The following is a 9,518-nucleotide window of genomic DNA, read 5'->3' on the forward strand; positions in this document are numbered from 1 at the left end:
AGAGAGAGAGAGAGAGAGAGAGAGAGAGAGAGAGAGAGAGAGAGAGGGAGAGAATCTCCCAAATGTACCTTTGGTTCATAAGAATACAGCAGGACTATCATCCCCTTATTTTGGACACTGTTTATTTGAATGCTACCCAAGATAGAATTAGCTTTTCTGACTGCCTTGTCACACCATTGACTCATATTGAGTTTGCATTTCCAAAGCGTTAAGAGTGCAACCTTTCAACTTCAGTTTATCCTATTTGTAAAATAGAAACTGTATACTACTGTATATTTCTTTTCTTCTAGAATCTAAATAGTCAGAAAATTTAAAAAATCAGCATGTTTTTTGTTGATATTTTTATTTCTACATCCAGTATCTAAAGAGAAATTAATGACAAGAAAATCATCTGATGTCAGGGATTTATTCATGATTCATTTAACAAGTTTTTTGTTGAGCATTTGTTATTTGTATGGTAGTGTGGTAGACCTGTGGAAGACACAAAAAAGTTTTTTAAAGTCCCTGATTTCGAAAAGCTTACAAACTCATTAGGGGACCAAGAATACATATAGCAAAAGTTATATAATAGTATGACAGTATAATTCTAGTTTAATCCAGAATGCATTTATTAGGCTCCTACTATGTACAAAGCAGTGTTAGTGGGTCTGAGGATATTTTAAAAAATGAAAAACATTCTCTGCCCTCAATTCAGTTCAATAAACCTTTATTAAGTACCTACTATGTGCCAGGCACTGTGCTAAGTACTAGGGATACAAAAAGAGGCAAAAAAAACCAGTCCCTGCCCTCAAAGAGCTTATAATCCAAAGAGAAACAGCATGCAAACAAATCTATATAAAGCGGGCTATATATAGGGTAAATAGGAAGTAATTAAGATAGGGGAAGCCCTGGAATTAAGAGGGGTTGGAGAAGACTTCCTGTAGAAGGGGGGATTTTATTTGGGACTTAAAGGAAGCTAGAAAGGTCAGTAGTTGGAGCAGAGGAGGGAGAGTGTTCCAGGCATGTGGCATAGCCAGAGAAAAATGCCTGGAGCAGAGAGATAGAGTGTCTTGTTTGTGGAACAGGTAGAAGGCTGTTGTCACTGGATGGAAAACTACATGACAGGGAATAAGATGCAAGAAGACTGGAAAGGTAAGAGGGGACCAAGTCATAAAGGGCTTTGAATGTCAAGTAAAGCATTTTGTATTTGCTCCTGGAGGCTATAGGAAGGTATTGGAGTTTACTTAGCGGTGTGTGTGTGTGTGTGTGTGTGTGTTTGTGTGTGACATAATCAGAACTGTGTTCTAGGAAATCACTTTAGCAGCTGAATAGAAAATGCAGTAATCAAGGCATGAGGTTATGAGTTAGTAGCCATTTCACAGGAGAGAAGGGGACATATTTGGGAGATGTTGCAAAGGTGAAATCAGCAAACCTTAGCAACAGTTTGTATATGATAGGTGAGGGACACCAAGGATTCCAGAATGATTCCTGAACTAAAAACCTGAAGAACTGGGAAGAAGATATTGTTCTCTACAGTAATAAGGCAGGTAGGAGAGGGGGAGGATTTAAGGGAAAAGATAATGAGTTCTGTTTTGTACATATTGAGTCTAAGATATCTACTGGAATCTAGTTCAAGATATCTGAAAAGCAATTAGAGATGTGGAGGTCAGTAGAGACATTGGCGCAGGAAAAGCAGATTTGAGAATCAACAGCATGAAGATGGCAATCAAATCCAGGGAAGCTCATGAGACCACCAAGTGAAGTAGTATAGAGGGAGAAGAGAAAACCCAGACAGAACTCTGACCCTATGGTCAGAGGGCATGATCTGGAGGAGGATCTCACCACAGTGAGAGTGGTCAGATAGGTATAAGGAAAACCAGGAGATGGTGGTGTCTCAAAAACCAAAAGAGACTAAAGTATTCAGGAGAGAGGAGGTAGAAATGACATATAAATTTATTGCATTTGAAGAAGGTGAGAACTCTAAACATTTAAAGAGTTTAGGAAAAAACCCTCTTACAGAAAGATATACCTGAGATGGACCTTAAATAAAACAAAGCTTCTATAACTATTTTACTTCTAAAGAAGTAAAAGTGAGAAGGAAATCCATTCCAGGTATGAGGGATAGCCTCACAGAAAGTCATGAAAGCAAGAGGAGGAACATCTTCAGAAAATAGCAAATAAGCTAGTTTAGCAAGGAAGCATATGTTGTGTGCTGGCTATAGAGCCCTGGGCAGGTGATTTAATGTTTTGGCACCCCAAATGTTGAAGACTCGATATGCCTTGGTAGAAACAATGAGTTCTTTATTAGGAATTACTAAGCATATACAGCAATGTATAGCGTGTATATAAGCATGTATAGCAATATACAATAAACATAATCATGAAGTGCTTTAAAAGTCAAAATGGTGAATTACAAAGAGTTAATAGGGAGTCATCGATAGTTCTTGAGTGGGGAGAGGGGCAGAAATAGTCATAGGGAGAACCAACAAGATTTGTCAACTGATGAGTTATAGGGGTGAAAGACAGGGAAGAGGTGAGGATGACATTGAGGTGGTGAACCCAGGTCACTGAAAGATAGTGACAATTAAAATAGGGAAGTTTGGAGGAGGGGTAGGTTAAAGGAGAAATATAATGAATTCTGTTTTGACCATGGTAAGTTTGAAATACCTATGCAACAAAGAAGTAGTTTCCAACAGGTAGCTGGAGATGTAGTACTAGAACTCAAGACAGAGACTAGGACTGGATAAATGGAACAGGAAGTCATAGGCATAGAAATGATCATGGAACACATGAGAGATTATAAGATCACCAAGAAAGAAGATACTGTAAAGAGGAAAGGCTGTAAGGACAATATGCTACAGAAGACAGGGCACTGGATTTGCAGTGAGGAAAATCTGGATTCAAATCCTGTCTCAAGATTTTTGACTCTAAGAAAGACTCTAAGAAAGTCATTTAACCTCTCTGTGATGCGGTTTAGAGGTTCAGGGGTCCTGGGACCCCGACATCACAACTGCGGATCTTGCCTGAAAGAATTCAACCCAAGCCTTTTTTTCAGCCAAAGATGAGGTTTATTAGAACATCCGTCATATTGGGCAGACTCTTAAGGAGTCATTAAGATATTGGCTTATTGGCTAGATTATAAGAATCTAACTGGTGGCTAGATTTTAAGAATCCAAGCATCTTAATAGAGACAAGATGGCCCTTATATACAGAGACTATGAGAGGGATCTAGGAGTGGCCAAGTAGTCTATGAGGTAATAGAACTCCAGGGGTGGCCAAGGGAGAATGGAGCCTAGATAGGATTAAGGGTGAGAAGTGGCCTGGGGACTATAGGGAAGTACAGAATTATAGCCTCAGGAGAATGCCAGAGATTTGGCCATGTGGGAAAGTCCAGGGTTTCCTTTTTGGGGTCTAGATCCCATCCTCATCATCTATGCCTCAGTTTTAGAGAAATTAATTAGCAGAGTGGATTTGAGAGCAGAGAAAGAATGTGTGAGTAGGTTAGTGCAATAGTCCAAGTGAAAGGTAGTGAGAATTGTCCTAAGATGGTGGCAGTGGGAGTGGAAAGGAGGGATTGGATGTGAAAGATAAACTAAATTCTTAATAATTGTTCTTATCCCCTAAGCACTTCACCTGTTCTCAAACAGAAGAGATACAACTTCTAGCCTGATTTGTTACCCCATGAAGGAATATAGTTCTATAGGATATATAATGAATGGTTCAGGAAATATCCTCATCTTCACCAACTGTTTCATCCTCTTTAGTCAATAGCAGCTAGGTGGTGTAGTAGATAGAGTCAGGAAGACTCCCCTTCATGAGTTCAAATCCAGCCTCAGACTCTTAGCTGTATGACTCTGGGCAAATCATTTAACCCTGTTTGCCTCAGTTCCTCATCTATAAAACGAACTGGAGAAGGAAATGGCAAATCATTCCAGTATTCTTGCCAAGAAAACCCCAAAATGAGGTCATGAAAATTTGAACACAGCTGAAATGACCAAATGATAACAACAAAACCTGTGTTTGTCTCAGTTTCCTCAACTGCAAAATATCATCTTCATCACAGGGTAGCTGTAGGAGATAATATTTGTAAAGTGCTTAGCACAGGGCTTGGCACCTGATAGGTGCCTAATAAATGCTTATTCTCTTCCTTTCCCCTTATCTTAAGAGCTTATGTCTGGAAAGATAACAGGCTACTGGTCAATGAGGAGGCCTGTGATGTGAATGGGTTAGAAGTTGAATTTTTAGCTCAATTACAAGGTCAGTAATAACAAAGGATTTACAATTACAAAGTCAGATCTACTTAGCCACTTGCCCCAAACTTTTAACAAGACTGAGAAACATTGGAACTTTCCTCTAAGCATTTTGAGTTATTTCATATTTTCATAGTTCTTAGGGGCCTCAGAGATCAATCTACTCTACTTATCCATAAGATCCATGTTGTGGGATCTGGTTATAGACGTCAGATTAAGACATCTAGTCAGAATTGACCTGAGCTACGAAAGATGATTCTATGTATCCATAGAAAGAGGGGAAGGAATCACAGAATTATATAATTTGAGGGTCAGAAAGGATCTCAGTTGTCATCTAGTTCAATCCATACCTTAAATGAGAAGTTTTAAGGTCCATTAACTCATTTAAAAATATTTTTATTTGAATATAATTTATTTCCTTTGTCATCCTCTGTGTTTTATTTTGTGGGTCTAAAAACATTTTTCTGAGAAGAGATCCATAGGTCTCACCACAGAGCCAAAAGGGTCTGCAACATATGAAAAGTTAAGGACCTGGGCTAAATATCCTCATTACAATGGTAGGAAGATCAATGCATTTATCAAGAAATAATTGGATTAGATGGCCTCTAAAATCTAATTCTAAAGCTTGTGACTATATGTATCCCTCCCTGACCCAACTACCACTGCCATGGTCCTCTTTCCAGTAGTCTGTAAATGCCTATGTAATGCTCCCTGAAGATTAAGACTCTCTCGTTTTTACCTTTGTAACCCTAATGTCCAATACAGTATATGGCACATAGCAGATGATAAGTAACTGCTGACTGATTTTTATATATATATATATATATATTTCCCCCCCACATATATATATATATTCTCCCCCACATATATATGTATATATCTCCACCTTCTTCCACTGCTTTCTTGTCTCCATTCAATCTATACTTTCTTGTCCCAGTAATGCCATTATTTCTTTTGCCTAGATTCACACGGTCCCACTTCCGATAATAAAGATCCCTGCATAAGGTCACAGTGAATCTATGTTATACTGAATTCTGCTGTATGAAAGATAGGTCTGTAGTATGGCTACAAAATCATTAATGGATCACTGTAAAAACATACACACAAAGCTGATGATAATACCATCCACTATATGTCACCACAGGGGAAAGATACTAAATTATTTCCCATTTTAAAACTATCCCCTTGATACACTGTGGAGGCTACTCCTTTGTGCCATGTGTCCTATTCTCACTTCACATTTTTTGTAGGTCTAGAGTTTCTATGAAAAGCTCAGTAGTCAAACATCAGAACTGTATAAATCTAAAAAGGTACCGGGCAACCATCAATGAGCTGAAACAACATGAAACGGATGATTAAATTAAACATCTGGCTTGCTCTCATTTGCTTTTCTTGGTAAAATTTAAATGTGGGATTTTACACTCCAGATTTTTCCTGCAATTAATTTGACTGTGACATTAAAAAAGTGGGGGAGGAAGCTGCAAAGGGAAAAAAAAATGGAATTCAATCTAAAACACAATGAACATATTGTGAGTTACTGCCCATCAAATCCTAGATCTGAGATGTTTTAGGGGGAGGGGGAAAGGAGGGAGGAGCAGATCCCAATCAGAGGATACAGTCTATTTACAAATACCAAGAAGGTAAATCTTTCAATAAGCACAAATAATATGGCCTAATAGGGTAAGAAAGGGTTTTTTGGATTTTCTCAATAGTACTATAGTACTTAAAGTGTTATAGAATACTTTCTTCCCCACATCCTAATATATTGGAAGTGTTATTGTCATGCTCATTTTAGGGATGATGAAGCAAAGCTTGGGAGAAGCTAAATCCCCTTAAATTTAGAGAAGTTAAATAACTTAGCTACCATCACCTAACTAGGAAGTGTCACAGCCAGGAATTGAACCTAGAGTCTGTCAATTTCAGGCCTTGCATTCTTTCTATAACAGAATGCTGCCTCTCTTTCATTTAGCCCAATGATTCAACAAATATGTTTATAATTCTGTAATATTAAGATGTGGGGCAGCTAAGTGACACAGTGGGTACAGTGAAGGGCCTGGAGTTAGGAAGACTCAACTTCCTGAGTTCAAATCCAGCCTTAGACACTTACTAGCTGTGTGACCCTGGGCTAGTCACTTAACCCCATTTGCCTCAGTTTCCTCATCTTTCAAATGAGCTGAAGAAGGAAATAGAAAATCATTTCAGTATCTCTGCCAAGAAAACCTTGAATGAGGTCACAAAGACTGAGACACGACTGAAAAATGACTGCACAAATATTAAGATGTAATAAATATGAGGTACTTAGGTTGAAAATTCAAAAAGGACCGTTAGTAATTAGCTTGGTCTGTAAAGTGTCATGCCTAGGGGTAAAATTTCTTTATTTCTTTTGGATGGAGATAATGATTAAGAAGAAATAATAATGGCTGCCATTTATATAGTGCTTCAAGGTTTGCAAAGTGATTTGCATATATTACATAATTTTGATCCTCAACACAATCCCAGGAGATAAATGTTACAAGTCCCATTTTATAGATAAAGAAATTGAGGTTGAAAAAAGTTAGTGGCTAAGGCAGGACTTGGACTCTAATGTCAAGCCTATCATTCTATACAGTACAACAGAGTAAGAGACAGTTTTTATAATACAGAATATTTTAGAAGTAGAAGGAAACTGAGACAAACAGGCTCTGTGAATTTGCAGTCTTTAAATTCACCATTTTCCTTCCCTTCAGATACAAAACTTGGCTAAATTCATTTAACACAATGAAAATGAATGTTCCTTTATTTTTGTTCACTCATTTCAGTTGTGTTTGACTCTTTGTGAAAGTACAATTTTAATTACTGTAAGATTTCCCTAAAAGTATGGCATCCCTTCACCTCTCTGGGTCTCAGTTTCTGTCTGTAAAATAAGGAAATCTTTAAAGCCCATGTAGCTTTGAAATCCAATGATTCTATACTATTGACACATCACAGACTTAATGATGAGAATTAAGGAAACTGTCAATAAGAAGCCCCAATTTGCAATTCTGTTCCTATGTACCTATTGTAATTAGTATTCAAATCATTCCTCAGAGCTACAAATTATGAATCAAGATAAGGTATGACCATGATGAAGTGCAAAATTTCTGCTCTAACATGCTTCTTAATAACATATTTCTGATTTTTTTCTTCAGCAGAATATGTAAATTTACATATACTCCCCAAATAGCTGCTGGGTAAAGAAGAAAGTAGAACATAAATGATAAGTTTATAATACTCCTAGGCTTTAAAATTACCTGTCAGGCTTCCTAATGGAATAAAGTTTCCTAAAGTGAACACAAGAATTGGAGACTCAATTATCTAGAACATTGTCATTTCAGAATTGAAGCAAGAGCTTCCTGATTAACTTATGTTCAGCAAATGGCACAAGAGACCCAGAGTTTCACAATTATTGTTCATTCTCCATTCTCCAGTAATCTCAAAGCAGCAGAAGAAATAAATTATCCCTATAATATATGATAAGATAGATACCTCTGCAATCACTAAAGATGGCTAGATGTTGACAAAGTCTCCTCCCCCAATAGCAACAAAGTATGATTGAGTGCCAAGTTTCTATAACAATATTCCATCACAATATTTCCAATATTTAAATCTACTACCAAAGAAAGAACTAGCTATACCCATATATAATGATCCAGAGAGCCCATGGCTTGGCATATGCTTCAAGGAGTTCAATGATAAAAAGAAAGGTCCCACAGATACCAAAATAGTTATAGCAGCATGTCTTAGAGTAGCAAAGAACTGGAAACAATGTAGATATCTAGTGATTGAGGAATGGCTGAACAAATGGTAGTGTATGAATGTAATGGTATATTACGGGAAGAAATATGATGAAGACAGAGAAGCATGGGAAGATTTCTATGAATACTGACACAAAGTGAAGCAGCTAGAACTGGGTAAGCAATATACCAATGACTACAACAATGTAAAATGAAAGAACAAGAAAACAACAGAAACAGAATGTTTTCAAATTAAAAGGACAAAGTTTGTTCCCAGAGAAGAGATTTCAAAATGCACTTCCTTGCCTTTGCTGAAGTGGGAAACTACTACGCAATTAATATGGGATTGGTTACTATGTTGGTTAGTTTTGTGGAACTTTTCTTCTCTTTTTAGTTCTTGTTTTACGAGGTGACTTTCTGGGAGGGCAAGGGTTAAAGGTATAATTGGAAAATATAGGTTATGTTTTTGTAAAAAGATATCAATAAAATTTTTATAAAGAACTGACCAGAGGGAAAAAAGATAAATCATTGTCAAAGCCATTTTGTCCACAAACTCAGTGAGGGGATCTACCTATGAGATCCAAAGTGGGAAATGATAATTGAGGCAAACGGTGATTCAGAGCTTGAGATATCTGGATATATACCTTCATTCCTCACTTTCCTTCATATGTGTTCATATAGTGGCTCATTAGCAAGAGTACTGTCTCTGAAGTCAGAGGATGTAAGTTTAAATTCCATCTATGACACTTAATTCCTCTGTGACTTTGCACAAATCGCCTATCCTTACTGGGCCCCAATTTCCTCATAGATAAAATTGGGGAGGGGGTGGCCTATATGCCCTCTGAGATTCTCTTTACTGTAAATCTATACCCCTAAGTACCTTTTAGAGTTACTTAAACCACTTGACATAACTTATCAGCATGGATATTCTCACAGAGGCATTCTCCATTAGAATTTAGGCCTCGAGCCCAGATTGGCTTTCTTTCATAAAAAGAAAGCAGAGACCAACTGTGCCCACGAATTCCCTTCCCTTTTGGCTTAGCATTGAACCAGTAATTTAGAGATTACCATCCTACAGTCTCTAAAAAAAACCTCTGATGTTCAAGTGATATATAAGTTGCCTTTTAAAAGAAATCCTTCCTGAAAATCAACAGTGGCTGCTGCCACAGTCTGAAGGCATAGGTGCCCATGAGAGAAGAGTGCAGAGTTAGACCTTGACATGTTTCCAGCATGAAGTAAGCACATTGTGATCTCTGACAGGTGCTGCTCATGCTCATCACTAGAGAACCTGAATTTTTTTTCCCCAAGGCAATTAATTAGTCACATGGCATCACCCCCAACCTAGGAAGGAAGCAGTCACCACAGAGGCTAAAATAGCCATCTGTGCAAAAGTGGGTTCTCCAATATCGAGCATGATTCAGAAGTGCTAATGCTTCTCTCTTAAATATTTGAGTCCTATGGACTCTTAGTTGAGAAGAACAAAATTTCAGAAAACACAAAGACCCACAAACAGGCATGCAATGTGAGGATGTGTGCA

The 9,518-nt window shown here is 37.6% G+C and overlaps 1 protein-coding gene across 1 annotated transcript in view; it reads right to left on the reverse strand.

Annotated features, from left to right (window-relative positions):
* The window catches only part of LOC114046349 (sodium/hydrogen exchanger 4-like), an 81,022-nt gene that overhangs the window by 71,080 nt on the left and 424 nt on the right, over positions 1-9,518 (reverse strand). The gene's annotated exons all lie outside the window — the stretch shown is intronic.

Source organism: Vombatus ursinus, unplaced genomic scaffold (genome assembly GCF_900497805.2).
Source record: "Vombatus ursinus unplaced genomic scaffold, bare-nosed wombat genome assembly UNPS02014781.1, whole genome shotgun sequence".
Classification (NCBI taxonomy): Eukaryota; Metazoa; Chordata; class Mammalia; order Diprotodontia; family Vombatidae; genus Vombatus; species Vombatus ursinus.